Source organism: Pinus tabuliformis, chromosome 2_2 (assembly GCF_031772625.1).
Source record: "Pinus tabuliformis cultivar Carrire ecotype Pingquan chromosome 2_2, CPIR1, whole genome shotgun sequence".
In the NCBI taxonomy this organism is placed as follows: Eukaryota; Viridiplantae; Streptophyta; class Pinopsida; order Pinales; family Pinaceae; genus Pinus; species Pinus tabuliformis.
The window spans coordinates 94,197,427-94,202,355 of record NC_142300.1 but is presented as its reverse complement, the minus strand read 5'-3'; positions in this window follow the sequence as shown (position 1 = coordinate 94,202,355).

The following is a 4,929-nucleotide window of genomic DNA, read 5'->3' as shown; positions in this document are numbered from 1 at the left end:
TCCTTCCATTATTTCCCTCACATGAATAATATATAATACCATGGGAAAATACATATGATTCCAAAGCCATGGGCTCATAAACCACCATTGATAAATTCCTATTTTATAGGAATAAGTGCACTTTTGATGAGAGGTTAGACTCTACTTTCTAGGATTGAAAGCACACTTCACTTGACTTGTTATGCATGCTTAAGTTCTCACTCTATTTTTGGATTCCTAACTTTGTTTATGGCACTCACTCCATTTTTTACTAGCTAATTCCATTTTTGGGCTAGTTAACTAAAACTAAGGGAGAGTTTATTTTTGTTAACATTTGCATGAACTAAGGATCCAAACCTTTTTTGCATTATTCCTCTCTCCAATAGAGTGTTATGAATATGTAGTCATGGAATTCAATGTAATCCAAGAAATTTCATTTGTCTCTTGGCCTCATATTTTGAATGTGTCTCTTTATCTCTTTAGTCTAAAGAGTGGTATCTCATTCTCTCTTCTTTCTCTTTTGTCTCAAGCTTGCAATTGTTTGTATTGCTTCCTTTCACAACTAGTGATTAAATTTTAACATTTTCTTGTATCAAAATTCCCAGGCTACATCTTGTGTTTATTTGTGTGGATGATGTGTTCATTTTCTTGCTGTTTCATTTCAATTTTACTTATTTAGATAAATTTGAGAAATAAGATACTAATGAAAAATATAAGATCTAAGATAATAAACTACATAATAAACTATTTCAATACATTATAAGGTTTTTTGTGAAGAAATATTCTAGTGGAATATCCATGATAGTTTATATATAATCATAGTTTGTATATTCATTGCATAGGGATATTATTGATAGTACATGGTAATGGCAGAATTGTCCTCAGACACATAATTTTATTAATCAGAAAAGAAAAAAAATAAAAAATAAAAATAAAATAAAAAATAAATAAAAATAAGTAATAAATAAATAAAAATAAATTAATTAATTAAAAATAAATAAAAATAAATAAATAAAAACAATTACATATTTGATTTTGCAAGATTTTACACCTGAACAACCAAACACTCTTGCAATGAGCTATTTATAAGCTCAATGTCCTAACTACCTCTAATTATGGATCACTTATTAAATAACAAGTGTCCATTTACAATAAATGTTATTCAAAACAACTAGCTAACAAATCTCCTAAAATAGAGCCTAAGATACGACACATTTGGAGAGTCATATCTTGTTACAGCAATATACTAATTTCTAAATGTTTCCATTAAATAATTAAGCATTCTAGAATAATAATTTATTAATTTAATATCTTAAATTAATAATTATTTTATTGCAACTTTATAACCTATGATAATATTTTATTTTTGGATCATCTAACATTCCCCCCTATGATCCAAAGATACATTACAACAGATACCAAGTTCATCCCTGAAATTAGTAAATTTTATTCTGCCAAGTGGTTTTGTGAAAATGTTTGAGTTTTGATCTTCGGAAGGACAATAAACTGGCTTAAGGACATCTTTGGCAGTGAGAGATCTGATATGATGATACTTGGTGTCCACATGCTTTGTCTTTGAATGAAAAACTGGGTTCTTGGCAAGTTTGATGGCTAACTAGCTGTTAATGAATAATGATGTAGCTTCTACCTGAGAAATTCCCAAGTCCTGCAAAATTTTGTGCAACCAAACAATTTCACATGGTGCTTCCCATGCTGAAATGTACTCTACTTCTACTGAAGAAGTGGCCACTGTAGCTTCTTTCTTACAACTCCAAGATACTGTTGTTGACCCCATATTCATTAAATAACCTGATGTTGATGCTCGATCATCAATACTTCCAGCAAAGTCGGCATCAGAATATCCACCAAGTACAGAGTTTTTAGTCTTTGTGTAAAGAAGACAGAAGTCTTTTGTTCCTTGGATATATCGAAGAACTCTTTTGGTTGCATTCCAGTGGCTATCTCATGGTTCCTGCTTAAAACATGAAAGGATACTGACTGCATAAGATAAATCAGGATGAGTATTTGTCATATAAATCAAGCTGCCAATCAACTGTCTGTAAGTTGCACTGTCCACCTTTCCCCCCCTTCAAATTTTGAAAGTTTCAAGTTTTGCTCCATGGGGGTGAGAATGGGCTTGCAATCATGCATGCCAAATCGCTGAAGAAACTCCACTACATACTTACTTTGAGAAATGAAAATATGATGTGGACGTTGGAAGACTTCAACTCCAAGATAGGAGTGAAGTAAACCCAAATCTGTCATCTTAAAACCTGCATGTAACTCCTTTTTCACCTGTGCAATATGATCATCATGGTTGCCAATAATGATCAAATCATCTACATACATAACAAGAATTACTAGATATTTTCCTTATTGTCGCACATACAAAGTATCATCAGATTCACTTTGTTGAAAACCAACTTTCTTAAGGTATTCATACATCTTTGCATACCAATCTCGGGGAGCTTGTTTTAATCCATATAAAGCCTTAATCAATTTGCAGACTTTATGTTCTTGCCCTTCAATTTCAAAACCTGGTGGTTGTGTCATATACACTTCTTCTTGTAAATCCCCATTGAGAAAAGCACTTTTCACATCCATTTGATGAACTTTCCATCCTTTCTGAGAAGCCAATGCAAGTGTTAATTGGATGGTGTTCCATTTAGTTGTAGGAGCAAACATTTCCTCATAATCAATGCCTTCTTGCTGTGCAAAACCTTTTGCTACAAGTCGTGATTTATACTTTTAAAGTTATCCCTTTTGATTATACTTAATTTTGTAAACCCATTTTTATCCTATGGGTTTGACGTTTTGTGGACAATCAAAAAGTTTCCAAGTGTTGTTTTCAGTTACTGCTTGATATTCTTCAACCATAGCCTATTTCCATTCTTTATGTTTTACTAATTCTTTGTATGTGGAAGGTTCAGTAAAATAATTTGCTATCAAGGCAAAATTGCCTTCCCTTCTATGTGCCCTTCTAGTGCCTGTTTTATTCTGCTCATCAGGCTTTACATCTTTCAAAAGTCGAATTGCCCATTTCAGTAGTTGGTGGTCACTTGTTTGCGATTCTAAAAAGTCTCCATCATTGTAAAGAGGATTAATATAAACTAATGTTCTTCATTCAGGTGAAGAGTCTGGAGAATCACTGTCAGAAGAACTGTTGCTGCTTGGAGATGCAGATGAACTACTAGAAGACCCAGATGATGTTGCTGAAGTAGATGGATTGGATGACTCATCTTCAAAGGAAGGAAAATCAAGTTCATATCAATTTGGTGAAGTTGGTTGACTTTTCATTTTTCCTTTTCTTTTACTGCCCTTAGTTTCTAACTTTTGAAGAAGAATTTAGATTTCTTTAGCACTCTTACTTTCTGTTTCATCAAAGATGACATCCCTGCTTACAATAAATTGTCCATTGGTCAAAAGACAATACCCTTTCTTCTCATCATAATAACCAATCATTATGCATTTCAAACTTATTGAGTCAAGCTTAGTTCATTTTTCTTTCTTAACTAAGGCATAACATACTAATCCAAAAACTCTAAGATGTTTAACTCAAGGTTTGAAACCAAACCAAGCTTCATAAGGTGTGATTCCATCTAAAGAAGTAGTCGTAGATATGTTTCTTAAGTAGACAGATGTATGTATTGCTTTTGCCCAATATGTTGGACTTAACCTCTTGAAAGTTAACATGGATCTCACCATTCCTAACAAGGTGTGATTCATTCTTTTGACTACTCCATTTTGCTGTGGAGTGTAAACATTAGTAAGATGTCATCATATGCCATTTTCACTGCAACAAGTTTTGAATTCATTTGAAGTGAGTTCTCCCCCATTACCTATCCTGAGAGTACCTATATTTTCTTTGACTTCATTTTCAACAAGTTGGAAATTTTTTTTTAACTTCTCAAATGCTTTTGACTTGTTCTTCAAGAATTAAACCCAATTCATCCTACTGAAATCATCAATGAATAGTAAGAAATATTTGCAACCACCAAATGAAGTTTCTAGTGGTCCACAAACATCACTGTTAACTAGTTGTAGCCGCCTGTTTGCATGCCATGAACTTGTTGGAAAAATTTCTCGACTTTGTTTGCCATAAATGCAAGCTTCACATTTTGCATTTTCCCTTTTGAAAGTGGGAAGTCCTTCAACCATTCCTTGTTTCTGCAATTGAGAAAGACTCTCAAAATTTAAATGTCCATATCTTACATGTCATAGTCTTACAGGTGAAATACATGTAATCACTGCCCCTGCAAAATCAGAATGCCTTGGAATAACTGTCCCTTTCATTCGTAATAGTTTTCCATCTTCATAACCTGTCATGATAGTTTTCAAGCTCTGTTTGATTGAATTAATCTTGACTAAACCATCTTCCATAATCACCTGATGTCCTGCTTGTTGAATCGTGACTAAAGAGAGAAAATTTTTCTTAAAAGTTAGTACATACCATACATTGGAAATCATTTTTTCTCCAATGCCAGGGAGAAAAACTTTACTGCTCCTTTTCCATAAGGAGTATGTTTTGTATCGTCTACAAGAAAAATGGAATTAAGTTGGCAATCTTCAAAATTCCAAAAAAAATCACATCGACAAGTCATGTGCCAAGTTGCCCGGGAATCCAAGATCCAGGCATGTTCATAATCACTTCTAAGATGGGATGAAAGTTGTGATGTTGGCGAGGAAGTAAAAACATATTCTCAGTTATCATCATCTTGATCATTTGCAAATTGTGCTAAGTGCTGCTGAAACTTCGGAATTTTATTAAGAGAAGTTCGAAAATCTTCAGCATAATGGCCAACTTTGTTACATCTTCGACACACAATTTGACTTAAGTCTCTTCCTCTTCTTGAAGATTGTCCTCTGCCTCTGCTTTGACTTCTATTTTGAGATTGTCCTCTACCTTGAAAATTACTCCTTCCTGAACTATTGCCTCTATTAAAGTTGTTT